The 23,693-nt window shown below is 38.8% G+C and overlaps 1 pseudogene; it reads right to left on the bottom strand.

The window, feature by feature from the left end:
• Positions 1–479: 479 nt before the first annotated feature.
• Positions 480–14,411, bottom strand: LOC132612697 (uncharacterized; annotated as a pseudogene).
• Positions 14,412–23,693: the final 9,282 nt, after the last annotated feature.

Below are 23,693 nucleotides of genomic sequence, written 5' to 3' on the forward strand. Positions count from 1 at the left end.
TAAGAAATAGGCTAATTCAGCAACCCTTTATTTAAGTTTTGAGAGTCAAACTCTCCAATACAAGTCAAGGGAATGAATTCCTACCCTCTGGATGTCCATATAAAGAACACGACGAGCATAAATATCCACTAGTCATCCAATAAAAAAACGTATGTGTACTAAAAATCCGGTAATTATTAGTCTCGATATTATGATCCTTAATATTAAAATACCTGCATAAATTATCCTTGAACCAAACAACCCGTAAATGTATCTGTGATGGTAATTGAATTGAGTTTCCTACTAGCATCTTATGGATAGAAGAAAGTCAAAGTCCGCACTTCGGTTTAACGTTGATCTCAAGATGTATGTTCAACTTCAGCAAAAAGACATGTTACAACATAACCAGAAATGGCAACTTTAGAGGGCAGAATAAGAAATAAAAATTGCTGATGAAACAAAATCTTGAACCTTTTCCCATAGCTGATGGATGATAACTGTCATGATAAACTTCTATATTCTGATGATTCAGAATCTTTTCTACTGGCCCTTATAGGAGAAAGGCCATATAAAGTTCAGCCAAGTTATCCAAAGCTTTTGAGTTGTTGTTATAAACTTTCCACAAATGATGCAACCTCACCCTTAGAGACAGTGGCCCACTTCTCACAATAATTGAGGAACTCTAGTAAATTGGAATAAAATGAGTCATAGTTCATTAGAAGCAAAGGAACAGGAAATAGAGATCCAATTCGTTCGAGTTGAATCAAAGCCATAATCTCAAAAACCTCGTCAAGGGTACCAATTCCTCCGAGAAGGGCAACAACAGCTGTCCTTTCAGAGCTTCGACATCTCACAACAGCATCTACCAACCCGTGATTCCTTGTCGATGAGTATACTACAATTGATGAACTCAAGAAGCTATAAGGGATCGTTTGGTTGCTAGTTAGGAAGAGAATTATTCATTTAATAAACTAGTAGCATGTTTGGTAGCATTTTAATTGCTATGTATAAAATTCGGCACACCACTGGTGTTTGGTTACCTGCTTACAATCCCGCATAACTGATTCATGTATAAGTTATGAGAAAATCTATGTATTATTTTATGCAGGGTAGAACTGTAGATGGAATAACTAAAACCTGCATAACTACTAACTGCATAACTCAAACCAACAACTAAACGACCCCTAAGAACATAAGAAATATCATGTATCTGATGCTGTCACGCCCCAAACCTGGGCCTGGACGTAACACGGCACCCGGTGCCTAACTGCAAGTGACCGGGCAAACCAACTGGCTGACTAAATCAACATGTGATACCAAAACATAACTAATTTCTAAAATAAAACTAACACATGCTGATTAACTAAAGGCCTGACTGAAATATCATAATGTGGAAATACTTAGACAATTTGAACATATCTAAAAGTAGCCAACATGGCTAAACCAAAACAACTGAACGACTGAGTATAACTGTCTAAAAGGCTAACATAACAAATATCTGACTATCTGGACTGTGTCTATGAAGCCTCTAATGAATACAAAAAGGTAACTGTCTAGAAAGCTGTAAGAACTGCATGACTGATATCGCCCTGAAGGAAACTAGGGCTCACCACAGTAGCTGATACGAACACTCCTAAGTAGCTGGATCGTCAATCTGTATGTCGTTACCTGCATCGCGATATGCAGGCCCCCAAGCAATAAAAAGGGACATCAATACATTTGAATTGTACTGGTATGTAAAACAATTGAAGCAATAAAATACGGGAACTGAAACTGAGTTAAACAGGAAAGCAAGAAGCTGAAGTACTCCCTGTTCTGGATGAATAATCACCTGTAAAACTGTAAATATAATTGTGTCCTAGGGCCCAAATAATGTGCACAAAAACTGTGGCCTCAGGCCCAAGCAATACGTATGCATAAAGTGTGGCCTAGGGCCCAAAAATACAGATACGGGTGTTCAACATTAACAATTTACAAGACTGAGACTGGCTATAGCTGATAGCATGATAATTGTTTCTGATTATGGGACTCATGTAAATAACTGGTTATACACTGACTGAGACGCATGTGATAACAATGCATAAGTCTATAAAGATTATGTGTTGAGTTCATGATGTTCAAAGTGACAACCATGAACGAATTCTGTAACTGCAACCCTAAAAGATAACAGTTCTATATCATATCATGAAACTAGGGCTAAACTATATTCTGACTCAAATTACTGACAAGTATGAAGAATGAGGCGTAGGGAGAATCATGAATATTCCCTAACGTAGATAGTTAGCCTCACATACCTTAATTCCAGCCTTTGAGCGCAATACAATGTTCGTCAACCCTTTGAACTTTGATCTATATCAATACATGTCAAAGGGATTCTATATTAGCAATAATATTCATGCTTTTGGTCATCTAAGCATTTTATCAAACACTTAATGGGCATAAAGCTCCACAATCTCCATTAATAGTGTTTCTTCACCCAATTCTCATTCTATTACTTCTAGGTGATTCTACAATCTCAATTAGGTGTAATTAACATCATTCTCCATCTCCCATATGATTATAACAATCTCAAGTCAACAATCCAAAACTCTACTATAATTCGTGTAATTCTCTTTACTAAACCCATTTACTATTCTCCCAAGAACTCATCAATTCACTATTATGAATGATTAGACTGTAGAAGCATTACCTTTTTTACGTTCAATCCTCTTGAATTCGAGTTCTAGGGTTTCCACGCCTAACAATAATGTTTCACTCACAACTCTATCGATTAGAAGGGTTTACTCAAGTTAGAAAGAGATTAGGGACTTGAATTCAACCTAGAATCATGATAAAACTTACCTTGGAGGGTTCTTGAGGCTTGAGACGTGTTCCCTCTGACTTTAGGGTGATTTTTCGTGACTAGGGGTGTTAGGGAAATAAACCCTAAGCTGAAATATAACTTAAAACGCGAAATCCCGACTTTTGACCCGAAACCCGACCTGTTATGTGATGGGCCCGCGATGCACATGCAGCGCACGCCCCCCTGCAGGTCAATATTCAGACAGGGTGTTTTAATGCGATCGGCCTGTGACGCGGGGCCATTGCACGCGCCCTCAGTTGCCCCGAAAAGCGACTTGTGTTGGTTCTATGCAGTGTTCGGTAAAATGGACATAACATCTTGTACATAGCTCTGTTTAGACTCCACAATATACCGTTGGAAAGCTATTTCAAAGGGTTACAACTTTCATGAAACGATCATATCTCCTTGCTCCGATCTCTGATTGGCCTGGTCCTTATATCTTTAGAAAGGTATTTCTACGTACTACAACTTTTATTAAGGGTACTTTCCCAAATTACCAACTAATCAAGGATTTATGGTTTCCCTAAGTAAGCCTGTCAACCATTTTCGGAAAACGTTCAAACCTTCAGTTTTTCCACTAGAGCTCTAATGATACGAGGTGTTACAGATGCTGTCCTTACCAGCATGTAAGATAACTTTCTGATGGTAAGTATGGATGAAAATTTGTAGCCGTCAATTCCCCTTCTTCTGTACCTATCTTGAACCCACCAACGGACTTCCCGGCTTGTAGAGCACCTTGCATGGCAGCATCCATTAATCCCGGCCCAGCCCCTGACCATGTCGTACAATCTAAGAGGTCTGAATCTGCCGAACATTTAGTATTTAGAAAAGCCCAGCGGATGAAGGAATCTTTCGGAACTAAATTATAGAAAAGTTTACCCATTCTCCTCAAATAGTTGGATACAAGCTAGTTCATCTTTCTTTTTCTATTCCTTTGATCTAGACTTGGAAAAAGCTGACTAACCTTGCTCCCCAATTCTAAGGTTTTTATGTAGTGTGGATGTCCAGGACCCATCCTTGAAGATCCCAAATCCACAACACCGCGATCAAGCCTGTGCATTAATTCATAGCATTGCTCAATCTCTTTGTTGACCTGCACTTTCAACATATTGTTACTTTAAGAAACCATCAGAACTAGATATATTATGTACTAACAAAGATGCAATAAAAGTAACGACCCGGAATTTAAGCAATACTATCTGAAACAGATATGATTGTCTCTCTCTCTCTTTCTCATTCACAAAACATTATCAAGGCAATTCCATCAAATACCCAAAAAAATACTGTGCACTAAAAACTCACATCTATGACTATTCACACACAGTAAAGGTCATAAAAAATAACATTACATACTTTAGAAATTGACTGGCATTGCCAAGATGTGTGGCAAACCCATTGTCGGTTAAAGAGAGGGTGTGGACATTAGAATTGTGCTTGGCAATTTCCCCAATAGTTGTTTCTCCAACGAAAAAGTGGAAAATATATTTTATTTTTATAAAATTAAAAAAGAAAGCACTCGCAGACCAATTTTCTCCTTCATGTAGGAAGCATGCCACTCGCAAGTTTCCACCACTGATCGATTAAATATAGTCACGGTGCATAGCTTTTCATAGAGGTTTCAAATCTAATGAGTGATGAGTCAGAGTCCATGCTAAGCTTCTCAGCTGTCAAGCCTACTTTTGCAGTAAGTTATTTTTTATAAATCAGCAGATGGTACAGAAGGAAAGATAATAAAAGCATAAGATTCTTTTTGAGCCCAAAATCAAGTGCCCTGTCATATATTGCTGCTACTTTTAGCAAGCAAGCCATCTCTGATATATCACAAATTATCCAGGATAATAAACAGATTAAATCATTTCACCAAGTCAACAACCTGATGGCATAATTGAATGTCTTTGTTCCCCAGTGGGTTCCTTTTCTTTCCTTCTTAAGGCATTCAATCAGTTTTGAGAAAATAAAAAAGGTATGCTCAATGAGTAACATAGAACTCCATAATACAATAAACAATTTCCAAACAGGAAGAATATTTTCCAATAAATACCATATAAATCCCTACATTATAATCCAAGACGAGAGAGAGAGAGAGGCACATTCATATGGGTTATCCTTGTTGCAGTTTAGCTGCAGCCTGCATGTCCTTACTCCTTAACACTTGTGCAAGAACAATTTTAAAGAAGACTGTTACACCTTGGAAAATCCCCCGTATATGTACAGTGAATAAGCTAACCAAGAGCGTAGCGTATGCGATGTTTTGACAAGCAATAAAGAGTCGTAGCTGACCCTCGACGAGATTCTAAAGGCATACGATGCAATGAGAGAAAGTTGCCAAGGAAGATGAATCACACGTTGTGTATCGGATAAGAATAACAAGCAACGATTTGGTGATGGCATAAGGAGGTCTTAGGGATAAGAAAAAACGTCCTTTAGATAGGTATTGAAGTGTTAAACAAGTGTTAAGAAAGTTCCATAAGGATCGGAGATCAAACGAGTCGACAAAAATAAGTTCCGGAGAACTGGACAACATACGGCCAGACATACTGGCCGTATAATATATACGGACCGTATGCCCAGTCCGTAGATCCAGCCCAGAACACCAAGGTTCACTGGACCAAATATACGGTCCCAACATACGGTCAGTAAATATTATACGACCGTATGTTGGTCCGTATAAAGATGGTCGGCCAGCTTTTGGTATTTTAATATAACGGACTCTTTCATTTCATTTTTCATTTCATTCACTCTCCACTCTTCAAGAACCATCTAGAAGACTCTCTACTCTTCCACTACAAGAGAAATCCAAGGGAAACTAAGATCAATAACACATAATCCATGAATCAAAGTGTATGAAACTCAAGTAAAGCTCATCTTCTTCAAAGGAAACCAAGAGAGGTGAGATAGGGTTTTGGTGGAAGAGGGAGAACTCCACTCAAGACTTGTTCAACCATCATCCAAGGTAAGTTTCGTGACCATTTTATGTTGTTTAAGGTATTGGAAGGATAAGATACCCGAATTGTAGAAGAACATAGCAAATGGGTCATTCAAGAGTGAATAGTGTCATGAGTGAGTGGTAGTTGAATTGAATCATGAATGTTAGTGTGTTGTGGGTATGAATATGTTATAAATGACATGTAGACCATGAGATAAGTGTGATACATGGGAAAATACGATAGTGAACCTAAAACCATAAATGTGGGGAAAAAGGAAGAGAAATGGTGGATCATGGCCATTGTATATGAATGATAATTGTGATTTGCTATATTGTGATTGTTATTGTGGGTGATTGGGAGTTGATATGGAATACAGGAAAAGTAGTATAAACAAAGGAAGTGCTGCCCAATTTTCTCTAGAAATAGTAGTACGTTCTTATAGTTGGTTAACTAACGATCATACGAATCCTCTTTTGAAGGTAGAGGCGTGACATTGAAGGAGAATAAGCAAACGCTAAATTGCTTAAACGACAAAGGTATGTGAGGCTTAACTCTTCTTTCAAAAGGCATGAATCCTTCAAGCTTTCCACAAATCCTTCTATAAGATGAAGCTTAAGTGTCCTTCTATATATTAAATCCCCTATGAGCATGATAGTGATGATAATGAGCTAGAGTCTAGGGACTCAAGAAATTGTGGCATGATGTTCCTACAATGTTAATGATGCTATTATTGTTAACACTCGCCTTACGTTTTCTTCCCTTCAAGGCGAGGCATGATACTCATAAATGTCCATAATACAATCGGGGGTTCACGGCCTTACGTCACCCGACATAGTATGGTTGTCTTAAAGCCTAATGAATGCTCTTAATGCTAATGTATGTTATGACAATAAGATGATAAGCGATGCTAACTTGTAACACTATGGGATACATGGAACACTAAGAAATGAGAACATGATGCTATGGCTTGAGATGTATAATAATGACGTGTTATGATTGATGTCGTGATGATATGATTCCACCGCGCCTATAAGGCCGGGCATGTCACCGCTAATGTGGGCTGCGATGTTTACACCGAGCCGAGAGGGCCGGGCATGATCACCTCTAGTGGGCGGCATGTGAGGGTTACCCGGACGCGGGTAACGATACAGATTATGATGTGATGATGTATATGATGACGTACGTGATGATGTATGGGATGTGATAACATGTGTGCTATGATTGTGTAAAATGTGAAATATGATAGTAATACGATTGCCTATGACATGTGTACAGGCTATATCTTTGTCCCATGACCCATGATCTTTCTATTATGTTTGTTTATTTCATTCCTGCCTTACATACTTAGTACAATATTCGTACTGACGTCCTTTTTCTATGGACGCTGTGTTCATGCCCACAGGTAGACAGGGAGGAGATCTTGCTCCGGATTCTTAGAGGCTGCTAGCTGATTGGAATCCCTCCATTGTCCCGGAGGTGCATATGATGATTCATTTGTGTACAGTTCTAGATGTCATCTCTTAGAGGCTCGTAGATACTCGACGTGGGTCGTGTGGTTTTATGGCATGGTCATTATATATATATATATATATATATATATATATATATATATATATATATGTATGTATATTATTTTGCTAGCCTAAGGGCTCGTATGTCTAAAAGCATTTCGTTTCTAAATGAAAATGGATTTTGTTATAAATAAAGCATGAATCGGATAAATGATTGCTAGTAAGTAATAAGTGATGGCACGAGCGGTGCTCGGTGGTTAGCCCCGGGTACCCGTCACAGCCCCTGGCTGGGTCGTGACAAAGACTTCCTTATGAGGTTTTCCTAGCTAAAGCATAACATTTATATTAGCATTGCCAAAGAAGAAGAAAAAAAGATGCAAAACACAACAATCTTGACTGTTGCAACTCATATTTCCTTTTCATTTTTGTCGTTTACTTTTCTGGAGGATGGTTTTGGTAAGGGACGAGTAAACAAATGGAAGAATGTCGCTAGATATAAGCAACTTATCCCGAGATTGTCATGATACCACACCGGTTAGTTATTTAGTCCAAAGTGAGCTGCATCTAGAAAGAGTTACTTAATCCAAAGTGATCCGCATCTATGGTGTAATCTTCACATAAATACACAATAACCGGGGAAACAGAATAAAGAGAATTTCTCCAATCTAACTAACAGTTTTCTATGGGGAAATGATGGGTTGTTTCACAGTTCACATTGAGAATTTTCACCGTTTTCCCTTTCTGTCTGTCCGAAAAGGAAGCATGTCTTGATAAGCTTGATTCAAATAGGAGATGTTTTCCATCAAAATACGAATCATGGCCTAAGTGTACACTCATAGGCCTATGGTCATTTTAGGTGATTGATATTCCAGCATGCTAGATCGAACAAATTTCATTCGGTACACTTCTTCCTAGTTGCTTAACCTATCATTTCTAGTTTACCGCTGTTAACCAATATATACTTTGATTTCAAGCAATCTGTAGTTCATAGTCTATGCAAATAAAAGTGATGATATCATTTAATGGTCTAACCTTAGCATGGAAGTTATGCATGAATGTAATGGTACCGGTGCTTTGTGATGTGGTCCATGGGAAGAATTAAGAATGAGGGAATTACAATCAGTTTTTTGCTCTAGCAATAGGTGCTATTTTTCCTTTGCTCTGAAGCAATTACTTAAAACTTCTATATGTCTCAAATCGACCTCCTTCCTACAAATCCCTTCAGATATCCTCCACCTCCTATCCCCATAATAAGGACTCAAAATTCTCAAGTTTGAAAAAGACATATTTGCCATCAGTGGCGGAGTCACATAGAGCCGAGGGTGTTCATCCGAACCCCCTCGGCGGAAAAAACACTGGTTTTACAAGGTTAAAATTATTTTTTATGTATATATAGTATATGTTGAACCCCCTTAGGATTCTTCGTATGTTTACTTTTTTATATTTTGAACCCCCTCGGCGGAAATCTTGATTCCGCCACTGTTTGCCATCCCACGCCACGCTCAACCTATGCATGTTAAATTATACACACAAAAATGTTAAATTATACCAGTGTTTTAAAAGGCAGTTCTGGGACTCGCCTCGGGGCTCGCCCCGGGGCGGGGCACTAGCAAAATGCCCCAGGGCTCACGTGCGGAGCTTAATTCCTGCGAGGCTTACGCCCTAAGCGCCCGATTGTTCGCCCTAAACACGTCTAACGCCCAACGCTCGGGACTCGCCTAACAGTTCTTACACAATTATATGTTAAATTCCTTAATTAAAACCGTTGACCCTCATAAATTTTTAACAAATGATTGATACTTAATAATTTTTCATTTACCGAAATAAGAAGATTGGGTATAACTCAAATAACAAGTCGTAGTATTGCATATTTATTATATGAGAACATCGTGAGGGTGAATATCACTTAATATTTCTTTTAAAAAAACATAACCGAATTGTGAATTTTCACTTGTCATTGGTCTTTTGTCCTATGTATCAAATTATCATATTTTATTATTTCTCTATTTGAAAGTAATTTTATTTTTATTAATGAAGGAGTTACGTTTCAATTATAATACTGATAAAGTTGTTTATAGGGAGATACAATGAATAGAATGATAGTAATATTGTTTTAACAAATTGTGATTTTTCATTGTTTGAAAGTTAAGATGTTAGAGTTGATTTGCATTTCATAATAGCTTTTATTTCATTGTATTGTTTATACTTGTAAGGTTATATATATACACTATTCTTTTATTTTTTATGTAATATTACCTATTTAAAAATATTTATTATAATTATATTATTTTATGAGATACAAAAAATTAAATACCCATGGGGCTTACGCCCCGTGTCTCGGGGCTTACGCCTCACCGAGACATATGTAAAACGCTCCGCCTTACGCCCCTGCCTTTTTAAACACTTAATTATAAACACAGAAATGTCTCACTTAACCAAAATCATCCTTATAGTTTCCCCATAATTTTCACTACATCCTTATAGTGTCTCACTTAACGGAAAGCATCTTTTAAGTTTGCCAAACTTAACCAATAACATCCTTCTGTTAAATATTTCATCCACCTCTAACGAAACGTTTTTCCTCACGTGACCTCCATTTTACTTTTCTATTCTAGGAGTCTTGAATCCAGTCGACTAGAATTGAAAAGAACTCCTGCAGCATATATCCGAGGAGCTTTAGGCAAAAGAATATGCCTTTGCAAATCCTAACCTCCAATCTCTCTTTCCCACGTCTTCTTTTCATATCCTTTAATCATCTCTATTAGATTAACGACTACTTTTTTTGTCTTGTAACTTTTATAATCTTTGTTTTTGTTTTTAAATTTGAATCTTGAATACTTATTCAAACTGTTTTCAAAAATTGGAGAGTTGGTCTTGTAATTCTTTCTTTAACGTGGGAGGATTATTTTCTTATATTTTTCTGCATGTTATTTGACTTTTGACAAAAAATCTGTTTCATATGATATTCTTGGCTGTAAAAATATAATTTGTTTTACTTTAAATACTTTGATTAAAGCGTCCACATATCCTGCACCTGAAATATATGAAACTCTATGAATTACTGTTCCTTGACCAAGAATAGGAGAAATAAAGGTTCCATTTTCAAATAGAAATCTCTGTCAAATTTGTCTCGTAGGCAATTATGCCATGTAATGTTCAAAAGAACGGAGAAAGGTAATAGTACCATCCTTGTGTGTCCAATGAATTAAAGGAAGAAGCTTCACCCAAGAAGGAAGGAGGAAGACTCTGATAAAAGGAGCACAAAAAGAAGAGGGGTCACGTGAGAAATAAAAGTTCCGATAAAGGTGGATGGTTTATTTAACAAAGGGATGTTTTGGTTAACTTTTACAAACTTAAAGGATGTTTTCAATTAAGTGAGATATCACAAGGATGTTGTAAAATTTGTGCGGAAACTATAAGGATGATTTTGATCAAATCCTCCACAGAAATGTGGCAAAAAAGATAAATCATTATTGTTCATACATTTTAACAAATTGAGTGAATAGCACGAAGGTAGACAGTATCACACCCCACCCTTGGTAAGGCGTGATTAGCACCCGGCACCCTACAGGAACCAAGCGAACCAACTTATAACTTGCAGCCTTCATGTCTTGAATGGTAAAAATACGGCTAAGGGCTAAATATGAACATAATATCATGCAAAAATATATGTGCAGTGGACCCATGACGCCAACATAACAACCGACATAATATAACTAAGTTGTACACAGGAACTGTCTGCAAAGCCTCTATGAACATGACTGAAGTATACAAGTCGGGACAGGGCCCCTGACATACCCTTAACATAAGTTATGTATATATATATAGACCCAGACTCGGCAATGCTCTAGGAAGAAATGGAGCCCACCAATCAAAACTGGTACCTGAAAGCAGCCTACTATGGTAGATCCTCGTCCCGTCTGTCTACACCTGCGGGCATGAACGCAGCGACCACAAGAAGGGAAATCAGTACGAATAATGTACCGAGTATTTAAGGTGGAAATGTAATATAATCAACATATGCTGCAAAGAAAGAGGATAAGAATCAACCTGGCACTTCTGACTTACCGATGAGAATCTAGTACGCATGTCTCTTAATACTCTCATATCTTTAACTGCATCTATGGACAATACTGTATCTCTGACTTACTTACTCTCCTAGTGCTAACTACCCAACTGATCAGTGGTAACTGCTCGACCGGCCGTAGCACGGTGGTAATAACTGCCCGTCTGATTATCGCCCGATGATAGAGCGCAACTGCCCGACTGATCAGTGGTAACTGCCCAACCGGCCGTAGCTCGGTGGTAATAACTGCCCAACCAGCCGTAGCATGGTGGTAAACACATATCTGCCCAACCGGCCGTAGCACGGTGGTAACATCTGCCCGACTGGTCGTAGAGCAGTGGTAATTATAATCAACATCATAACTAAATGTCTACAAGTAATCTCTATAAACTTCCCGTGGTCATCACTTAAACCCGTAGGGTCTACATAATCACATAAGACTTATAACCACTGCTTAGGCTATTAATACTTTTTCCCACTTGATTAGAATATAACCAATTCCTAATATACAACATGAACATCTCTTCAAACATTAAATACCTCATTAGAGATCCTCTGCTAGCACTCTATTCATGTCCTATAAAACATTCCTTAAGAACCTGTTCCTAAACTCATTGGATTATTATTATGGAACCGTCATCATGAACACTTCTCACCTTGAAGGAACAAAGTCATAAGATGTGTAACACCTCGTGCATTCGAGCTAAGATTTGACTCGTAAGACGGGGGTATACCGAACCCAATTTGAGTAGTGTATAAATGGTGCTTGAAACCCAATCAAGACATGAGAAGATTCCTTGAGCAAAGGAAAGTCAGAAGCTACCCTACAGAGCGTGTTTTCAAGTGAGTTTGCACCATGTCTCAATTAAAATGAGTATACGGAAAAATCTGTAAGGAATTTGGGAAATTTTTTGAAAGTTGTAGATCTTTGAAATATCTTTCCAATGGTATATTATTGAGGTCAAACAGACATCTGTACAAGAAGTTATGTCCGTTTTACTAAAATAGTGTTCTGCTGATTTACGGTGGAATCTACGGGTAGATTTGGGCCGTAAAACTGGTCCAGAAAGCCCAAATCACTGTAATTGATTTACGGTGGGATCTAAGCACCATAAAACGTTTACAGTCTGTAAAATGGGGCATAAAATAGGTCCGACAGCAATTTTAAAACTTCTTTTTAAGGCTTTTTCACTTTATTCTTCACATCCCTAAGCCCTGGAATGACCTCCTACCCTCTCCCATCATCAAGAACACCAAGGTAAGCCTACTCTAATTATTCCAAATTAATTCTAATATATATATATCCTTGTAATTTAAATAAGAAATCATCATTCCTAACCTAGGGTTTTCAAGAAAACCCATCTCAAGGTTCAAGAATTCAAGATTTTGGAAATTTTCTTCAAAGTTCAAGTCTTTAATTCAAGTTTTGGAGAATTATCAGGTATGTGGAGTTACTATCTACGTGTGGGAACATCATTGTTCTTCCCCACGCCTCTTAATCCATAAAGTATGAATCTTTACGAAAACTAGGGTTTCTATACCATGCTCAAAACAACCCTAGGTCCATGTCCATGATTATATTGTGTATGAATTGTTATAATTCCATCATTGAGTTCTTAATATTTATTTATGATTATAAAGAATCTGTCCGTAATCTATGAAAAACCTATATATCTCATTCCATGGGTTCATGCATGCTATTTTATGATATATAATGCTATTTTCAAGAAAATACTATACATGTTTTACAAGTTCATGCAGGCAAGTTATAATTCATGATATCCATGTACAAGCAAGTTATATTCATGAAAACCATGGGCAGCAAGTGCCACTTATTTTTACATGTTCATGTTTTGGGAGTTGCATTAATTACCGAGAAGGCTTCAAACAACCTGAAACTATGTAGCCACCGTAGGATGAGGATTTCTCTATCCATGCTTAGGATGATCTCTCATAATGACTGGATCCTTTCGTAATATTATTAAATATCATGTCCCTGGCAAGGTATGAGTGTTTTGCTGGTAGGACGCAAGTACCAGACCATGTTGTCGATTATATTTACCGCTCTCCCTACTCACGATACTTTACACATGTTATATATGTATATGTACTCATGTTTCAGCTCAGTCTCTGTTATGTTATTTTCATGTCCCTTGTTATTTCATTCAGTTGCTTTACATACCAGTACATTCAATGTGCTGACGTCCCCTTTTATTGCTCGGGGGCCTACATTTCACAATGCAGTTACAGATTTACAGGATGCCATATCTGCTCAGTAGAATTCGCTCGTATCAGCTTATTGGTGAGCCCTATCTTATTCGGGGTTTTAGTTAGTGATCTTTATTTTATTAGTTATGCATTTAAAGGTATACTGGGGGCCTTGTCCCAGCAAGTGCGTTTTTCAGTCAGGACTCATAATTAGAAGTTTCATAGACTAGTCAGTTTAGTTATGTTAGATATGCAAGGTGTTTAGCCATCTTTCGCTCAACACATGTTATTTTTGCATTTATGATTTAAACAAGTATTTCATAAATTATTATGACATCTCATGTTTTATAAAAGCTCATCACATTTATGCTATATTTCCACTCATATATGCCTCTTGATGATTCAGCAAGCCATGTGGTTCGCTCGGTCACATGCAGTATGGCACCGAGTGCCGTGTTTCGCCCAAGCCATGGTTCAGGGCATGACAAAGCTTGGTATCAGATCCTAGGTTCAAGTGTCTTTAGGGAGTCTATGAAACCATGTCCAGTGGGGTCACTTTTATATGTGTGAGGGCCCCATACATATAAATAGTTGACCACCAAGACATTCAGGATTGTCTCACTTCTTTCATACTCTAGATCGTGCAGTTAGAGCAGTACTTCAGGAATCCTTCTAACTCGTGCGAATTTTGTATTTCAGAAAATACCTGCAAAAAGGAAATACACTAGGAATACTACAGCTACTAGCCGGAGGGCTACTACTGAGGTAGCTCAAGAAGAAGACATTCCGACCCAGACAACTGCTTCAGAACCAGTAGTCCCAACTGCTCTTACAGCTACACTTCCTAACACTTTAGACATGGATGTTAGAGGAGCCATCTAGCTGCTTACTCAGATCATTGCCAACCAGGCGCAGTGACAAGAATCGGCCCCTAGCTCAGGTGCTCGTGGTGGGTCAAATAGTTCAAGAACTCAGGAATTCCTGTGGATGAAACCTCCAACTTTCATAGGGACTAAGGCTGAGGAGGATCCGTAGAACGATATTGATGGCCTACAGAAAGTGTTTCGTATTATGCATGTCACTGAGACAAAGGCAGCAAAGTTTGGTACTTTTCAGCTACAGGATGTTGCTCATATTTAGTATGAGACATGGGAACAATCTCGAGGGGAGGATGCATCTTCTGCTACTTGGGACGAGTTCGTTGATGCTTTCCTTAACCACTTCATTCCTATCGAGGTCTGGGAAGCAGAAGCTATGGAATTTAAGAGGTTGAGGCAGGGTAACTTGACCGTTCAAGAGTACTATCTCCAACTTATTTCGTTGTCCAGATATGCTCCTCACATAGTTCCCGACATGAGGGAAACGGTCAGAAGATTTGTACTGGGGTTGAAACCCGAATTGTATAGAGATGCCAAGACTGCTGCTCAGAATAATAAGATGACTATCTCTAAGATCTTGGCATTTGTGCAAGTTAATGCAGCTGAACTGAAGGAAGAGGAAGCTCTGCAGAAACAAAAGGATAAAGAAATCAACAAGAGGGCTAAATCTTCAGGTAACTTTAGTCAGGGAGGAGGTAGGCAGTTCTTTAAGAACAGGTCAGCAGGACCCGCTCCATCTACAGCTAGTGCCCCAGTCCCTAAGTTCCGAAATGACAAAAAGTAGAACTTCAGACCATTGAGTTCTTATTCTCAGGCTAGTGTGGGTTAGTCAGCCTATACTATTGCAGCTTGCAGCAAGTGTAGTAAGAGACACTTAGGTGAGTGTCGTATGGGTACAGATGCGTGCTATGGTTGCGGCCAGAAGGGCGACATTCAGAGAGATTGTCCGTCAGCTAGGCCAGGTACTGGAGATAACATGGCGCAGTCCACAAATTCAGCAGCTTCTCATCACAATCAGGCCCAGCAGGGACATGGAACAACAAGGTCTAGCAATACAAGCGGTGATCAGAACCGTTTGTATGCATTGATAGGTCGTCAGGATACAGAGGCTAGAGCAGATGTTGTCATAGGTACACTCACAGTTTTCACTTTTGAAGCATATGCTCTTATTGACCTAGGATCTACCTTATCTTATGTAACCCCTTTTGTTGCAAAGAAATTTGGGTTTAAACCAAAAAAATTGCATGAACCCTTTGAAGTGTCCACCCCAGTGGGAGAGTCAGTCATAGCTAGGCGTATTTATAGGGATTGCCTAGTTTTAGTCCATCACCGTAGAACCATAGCTGACTTAGCAGAGTTAGAGATGGTAGACTTTGATGTGATCATGGGTATGGACTGGTTAGCTTCATGTTATGCCATAGTATGTTGTAGAACTAAAGTTGTGAGATTCGAGTTTCCTAATGAGCCAGTCATAGAATGGGAGGGTAATTCAGTAGTACCTAGGAGTAGATTTATTTCTTACCTAAAAGCCAGAAAAATGATTTCTAAAGGTTATATCAACCACCTAATTCGAGTCAAGGATTCAAATGCCCAGACTCCAACTCTCCAGTCCGTCCCAGTTGTAAATGAATTTCCAGAGGTCTTTCCCGAAGATCTTCCGAGAGTCCCTCATGACAGGGAGATTGAATTTGGAATTGATCTACTTCCTGATACACAGCCGATATCTATTCCGCCATACATAATGGCTCCAACAGAGTTAAAAGAGTTGAAAGCCCAATTGAAAGATCTTCATGACAAGGGTTTTATTAGGCCTCGTGTTTTGCCTTCGGGTGCGCCAGTCTTAATTGTGCGAAAGAAGGATGGTTCCTTACGTATGTGTACAGACTACCGTCAGTTGAACAAGGTCACCATTAAGAACAAGTACCCTCTTCCTAGAATAGATGACTTATTTGGCCAACTTTAGGGTGCCCAATGTTATTCCAAGATTGATCTCAAATCAAGCTACCATCAGTTAAAGGTTAAGGAAGTTGATATTCTGAAGACCGCTTTCAGAACCCGCTATGGGTATTTTGAATTTCTTGTTATGTCATTTGGGTTGACAAATGCCCAGCTACTTTCATGGATCTTATGAACAGGGTCTTCAAGAATTATCTCGACTTATTCGTCATTGTCTTCATTGATGATATTTTGGTGTATTCCCGTAATGAGGCTGATCATGTAGAACATCTCAGAATAGTTTTGCAGAACCTTAAAGATCACGAACGTTTTGCAAAATTCTCAAAGTGTGAGTTTTGGCTTAAGTCAGTGGCGTTCTTAGGCTATGTGATCTCAGGTGAAGGTGTTAAAGTTGATTCTCAGAAGATTGATCGTAAGGAGTTGGCCCAGACCCACCTCAGTTTCTAATATAAGAAGTTTCTTGGGTCTGGCAGGCTATTATAGACGCTTCGTAGAGGGATTTTCTTCTATCTCTGCTCCGTTGACTAAGTTGACTCAGAAGGAGGTTAAGTTACAATGGTCAAAGGCTTGCGAGAAAAGCTTTGAAGAGTTGAAGAAGAGATTGACTTCTGCTCCAGTTTTGACGCTGCCAGAGGGAACCGAAGGGTTCGTAGTTTATTGTGATGCTTCGGGAGTGGGTCTCGAATGTGTCTTAATGCAGCATGGTAAGGTTGTCGCTTATGCATCTCATCAGCTCAAGGTTCACGAAAAGAATTATCTGACTTATGACCTAGAGTTGGCAGCTGTAGTTTTTGCACTTAAGATATGGCATCATTATTTGTATGGAGTGCATGTTGACATTTTCATGGATCATAATTGTCTGCAGTATATCTTCAAGCAAAGAGAGCTGAATCTTAGGCAGAGGAGATAGCTCGAACTGCTTAAGGATTATGATGTGGATATTCTCTATCATCCGGGGAAAGCGAATGTTGTAGATGCTCTTAGTCGGCGTTCCATGGGGAGTTTAGCCCATATGGATTCAGATAAGAGAGTTATGAACAAGAAAGTTCACCGTTTGGCCAGTCTTGGGGTTCGACTTTTGGACTCCGAGGATGGTGGTGTGGTTGTTCAGAATAGAGCTCTTTCCTCTTTAGTCGCTGAAGTCAAGGAGAAACAGTTTAGGGATCCCTATTTGTTGCAGCTAAAGGAGGGGATTCATAAGCATAAGACGATTGCTTTTGAACAAGGGGGAGATGATGGTACCTTGAGGTACCGAGACAGATTATGTGTTCTAGATGCAGATGGGCTCAGAGAGCGAATCATGTCAGAAGCTCACAACTCCAGGTATTCCATTCACCGAGGTTCCACTAAGATGTACCGTGATCTTAAGGAGGTTTATTGGTGGAATGATATGAAGAAAAATGTAGCAGACTTTGTAGCTAAGTGTCCGAATTGTCAGCAAGTGAAAGCCGAACACCAGAGGCCAGGTGGCTTGGCTCAGAATATTGATATTCCTGTCTGGAAATGGGAAATGATCAATATGTACTTTGTATTAGGTCTACCTCGTTCAACTAGGAGACATGACTCTATTTGGGTGATCGTTGACCGGCTTACTAACTCAGCGCACTTTTTGCCAGTCAAGACCACATATTCAGCAGAAAATTACGCCAAGTTATATGTTCATGAAACCGCAAGATTGCATGGGACCCCAGTGTTTATTATTTCAGATTATGGTGCTCAGTTCACAGCGAACTTCTAGAAATCCTTTCAGAAAGGATTCGGTACCAAGGTGAATCTCAGCACAGCTTTTCACCCGTAGACAGATGGCCAGACAGAGCATATTATTTAGACTCTTGAGGACATGTTGAGAGCATGTGTCCTAGATTTCAAAGGTAATTGTGATGATCACTTACCTCTTAATGAGTTTTCTTATAATAATAGTTATCATGCTAGCATTGGGATGGCACCGTTTAAAGATCTGTATGAGCGAAGGTGTAGGTCACCAATTGGTTGGTTTGAAGTTGGTGAAGCAGAATTGCTGGGGCCAGATTTGTTCTATTAGGCGATGGAGAAAGTCAAGTTGATTCAAGAGCGTTTGAAAATGGCTCAGTCGCCAGAAGTCTTACACAGATATAAGGAGAAGGGACTTAGAATTTCAAGTTAATGATTGGGTGTTCCTTAAAGTCTCACCCATGAAGGGTGTTATGAGATTTGGGAAAAAAGGGAAGCTTAGTCCCAGATATATTGGACCTTACAAAATTTCACGAAAGGTCGGTCTAGTAGCTTATGAACTTGAGTTGCCACAAGAGTTGGCTACTGTTCACCCATTGTTTCATGTATCCATGTTGAGGAATTGTGTGGGAGACCCGTCATTGGTTGTTCCTGCTGATACTATAACAGTTAAGGATGGCCTTACCTATGAGGAGATCCCCGTAGCCATTCTTGATCGTCAAGTTCGCAAGTTGAGAACTAAGGAAGTAGCCTTAGTAAGGTCTTATGGAGGAGCCAGAATGTTGAAAAGGCTACATGGGAAGCCGAAGAAGACATGAAATCTAGATATCCTCACTTGTTTGAAGAGTAAGCAGATACACTTCAAGGTAAATACCTTCAGTATTCATGTCATGTCCCTTACGTATTCATGCCTCACGTTTCACGTTCACGTTCATGTATTCTCTATTCATGTCTCGTGTTTTAGCACTCATATTTTCATGAAACCATGTTATATCAGTTTCCCATGTTCGATGTCATGTTTGTTCACATTCATATATTCAAGTCATGTCTAGTCGCATTCTTAACCATGACCCATCATTCGAGGACGAATGATCCCAAGGGGGAGATATTGTAACACCTCGTGCATTCGGGCTAAGATTTGACTCGTAAGACGGGGGTATAATCAACCCAATTTGAGTAGTTTATAAATGGTGTTTGAAACCCAATCAAGACATAAGAAGAGTCCTTGAGCAAAGGAAAGTCGGAAGTGTCACGACCCAGGTAGGGGCTGTGGCGGGTACCCGGGGCTAGCCACCGAGCACCACTCGTTCTGCTACTCACCTTACCCATTTAATGCTTCTTTATCAATTCACGCTTAGGACATAAGAAAATCATCTTTTCATTTGAGAACATGAAAATATTTATATATATACATAAGCCTCTCAGCCATCAAAATAATCTATACATATACATAGAAGCCTCTCGTGAGACCATCTACCCACACTGCGCATCTACGAGCCTCTACTGACATACTATACATATAGGTGGAACAATACTCCACCATGCCCAAAATATACCTATACCAAGAGAATAATCATGAGCACCTCCGGACAATGGAGTGCTCGCAATCAGCTGGCAGCTACAAAGAATCTGGATCGAGATCACCTCCCGGTCTACCTGTGGGCATGAACACAACGTCCAAAGAAAACGGACGTCAGTACGAATATAGTACTGAGTATGAGAGGCATGAACAATAATAATACATCAAGGAAATAAGAGAGGCATCAACTATGGAGCAACTGTACCTGACTGGGAATTACATGAAAAGTAATGCGTGCTAACTTACTTTTAAGCTTATCATCATCTCATGTATGCATATTATATATATATATATATATATATATATATATACATAAACTTCCCGACCATATAGGTGCGGTGTGATAATCAGTAACATTAGCTCGCGTCCAGGCCTCCCGCGTCCGGGGTACCATCTCATGCCGCCCACTAGTGGTGTCTGCCCATGCCAACTGGCCATGGTGTATCGTATAAGCTGCCCGCTTTCGCGGTGACTGCCCAGCCAACTAGGCCCGGTGTAATATGATCATAACATGCTCATCATAAAATAGTTATAATAATATGCTTACCATCGTACATGCATAAGGCCTCTAGAGTAACTATATTTTATCGAGGTGACGTAAGGTCGTGAACCCTCGATTCCATTATGAACATTTATGAACATTCCATCTCACCTTGAAGGGATTTGTACATAAGGTTAGTGTATACAAGGAACGACATCATTTACTTTATGAGAACGTCATATCATATCTCTTGGCTCATGTAGCTATTCATGATTTTAGGCTCTTAGCTTTCCGGAATATAGGAGGATCAGGGAAAGGAAGAAGAATCATATCATGGGATTCATGCCATAGAAAGAAAAGGTCTAGCCTCACATACCTTTGACATTTAACTGAACTATCGCTCTCTTGCTCTCCTTCGATAGCGTGTTTCTTCCTTCAAAAGAGGATTCACATTTACGTTAGTTAAGCAACTATAAGAACGCGCGCTACTATTTCTAGGAAAATTTGGGCGGCACTTTCCTTGTTTTTACTACTTTTCCCATGTTATATTTCAACTCCTAAACATTTACAACAACACTTTACAATATCGTATCAACAATTGTCATTCATATACGTTGAGCAAAATCCACCATTTTCCTCCATTGTTTTCCACATTTATGGTTATAGTTCGTTATCGCATTTTATCATATATATAAAGCTTATTTCCTGGTCTAAACATCATTTAAAACATATTCATAATCATGGCACATCAACATTTATGATTCCATTCAACTACCATTCAATTGTGACACTATTCATCCATTTAAGACCTATCTTCTATGTTTTTCTACCATTCAAGCATCTTAGCTTTCCAATACTTTAAACAGCATGAAGAAGTCATGAAACTTACCTTAGATGATGGTTGAACAAGTCTTGAGTGGAATTGCTCCCCTAGCACCAAAACCCTACTTCACTCCCTTCGGGTTTTTCTTGAGAAACATGAACTTTAGTGTGATTCTCACACTTGATTTCGTGGGTTTCATGTAGTGGATCACAAACTTCCTTTGGTTTTCTTGTGATAAAGAGTAGAGAGCATTCTAGAGGCTTCTTGAGAGGAATATCGTGAAATTGAAATGAATTGGATGAGGTTTGGTCTCTTTTTTAATGACTTAAAATCCAATCCGGAATGAACAGTGACTGAGGTGTACAGTGGTCGTAAACCCCACTTTACCTGCCGTATACTGGTTTACGGTCCGTCCTCCACGGCCGTATTTAAGCATATCAGAAACAGAAAGGTCGGCTGAAGATCATGGCAGTTTACGACTCAGTTTACGGGTCGTATTTCAATTTACGGTCCGTATTCTAAGTCGTTTTTAACCATTTGAAGCATTGACGGAAAGTTGAAATTTTGGAAGGTTGGAGGACGATGGCACTTTACGGTCCGTAAATCACTTTACGGGCCGTATCCCATTTTACGACCACTGGGCTGAAAGGAAATTTTGCAACTTCCTTATTTCCAAAGTTCATAAATAGTCATCCCCTACTTAGTAAAACATCGCACACTCATGCCCTTCGTTGGTCCATTCATTGTTGGCTCACGAAAAATTTTCGAGGTGCAACAGGAAGCTACCCTATGGAGTGTGCTTTCAAGTGAGTTTGCACTATGTCTCAATTAAAATGAGTATACGGAAAAATATGTAAGGAATTCGGGAAAATTTACTTTTTGAAAGTTGTATATCTTTGAAATACCTTTCCAACGGTATATTATTGAGGTCAAACATACATCTGTACATAAAGTTATGTCTGTTTTACTAAAACAGTGTTCTGCCAATTTACGGTGGAATCTACAGGCCATAAAAATTATACGGGCCATAGATTTGGGCCGTAAAACTGGTTCAGAAAGCCCAAATCACTGTAATTGATTTACGGTGGGATCTAAGGACCGTAAAACTTTTACAGTCCGTACAATGGGGCGTAAAACAGGTCTGACGGCAATTTTAAAACTTCGTTTTAAGGCTTTTTCACTTCATTCTTAACATCCCTAAGCCCTAGAACGACCGTAACACCCCGTACCTTTAACCTAAGCTTTGACCATGATACTAGACTTAGAAAACCAGATAAAGAATGTGGGAATTGGAAATTTTCTCTTCAGTTGTAAGATGGTGGTTTACGCTCATGAACAGTGACCGTATTTCAGTTTACGGGCCGTAAATCAAATCGTAAACTGGTAGTTGAATGTCATATGGTTAAATAAATACGACCCGTATTTCAAATCGTAAACTGAAACAAAGGATTTCTGAGCATTCTGGAATTTGGCAATTTGATGTCAAATGGTTAAATACGGACCGTATTTCAAAATACGGCCCGCCCGTATTTCAAAACATATTTGGAATTTGAAAAAACTTCCTTCATGAAAGTTGTAGAGCTTTGGTATACCTTTCCAACGGTATATTATGGGAGTCAAACGAACATCTTTGCAAAGAGGTATGGCCATTTTACTGAAGAGAGGCAGTGCTGTCCGTATTTCAAAATACGGCCAGTATTTAACTGGGCCGAAAAATTTATTTTTCCAGAACAGTATATATTCGTCCATATCAGTTCAAATCATTATTTTTCATTCCTTCAAGCCCTAGAACGACTTCCTACCCTCTTCCATCATCAAGAACACCAAGGTAAACCTACTCTAATTATTCCAACTCAATTCTAATACCTATCCTTGTAATCTAAACAAGAAATTATCATTCTAAAACTAGGGTTTTCAAGAAAATCCATCTCAAGGTTAAAGAATCAAGATTTAGGAAATCTTCTTCAAACCTCAAGTCTCTAATTCAAGTTTTGGAGCAATTAAGGTATGTAGAACTTCCATCCACATGTGGGAATCTCTACGTTCTTCCCCATGCTCCGTTCCTTGATATGCATGAAGTTCAAACCCTAGGGCATTAAACCCAACATATTGGTAGCCCGTATTTATGTACATGAATTTCGTATCTATATTCATTATTGTATTCCTAATCTTCCATTACGGTTATTAGGAACCCTAGCTTAATCCATGAATCATGAATTCTTCCTCATGTGTTCTCATTATGTTTATATGAAACTTTATGATTTTATGTAGCAAGTTACAAGTATGTTTTCAAGTCAATTATATATATATGATTATGAACTATTGTTATTACTCATGAATCAAGAATATGTTTGCAAGACTATGACAAGTTATCTCATGAAACCATATTACAAGATATTTCATGAAACTATGTTTACAAGTTATTTCATGAAACCATATTTACAAGCTATTTCATGAAACCATGTTACAAGTTATTTCGTGAAATCATGATTACAAGTTATTTCACGAAAATCATGGGCTTCTTAGCCAATTATATCATGTTCATGTTTTTGGGAATTGCTTAGATAACCGAGAAGGCTTAGATACCCTGAAAATACGTTGCCACCGTAGGATAAGGGTTGTCAGCAAGGAGGCAACACCTTCATTATGCAGTTTGGATCCTTACATGCTTATTATTACTTAAATCTCATATCCCTGGCAAGGTTGTGAATGTTCTGCTGGTAGGACGCAAGT

The sequence above is a fragment of the Lycium barbarum genome, chromosome 1 (assembly GCF_019175385.1).
Source record: "Lycium barbarum isolate Lr01 chromosome 1, ASM1917538v2, whole genome shotgun sequence".
Lineage (NCBI taxonomy): Eukaryota > Viridiplantae > Streptophyta > Magnoliopsida > Solanales > Solanaceae > Lycium > Lycium barbarum.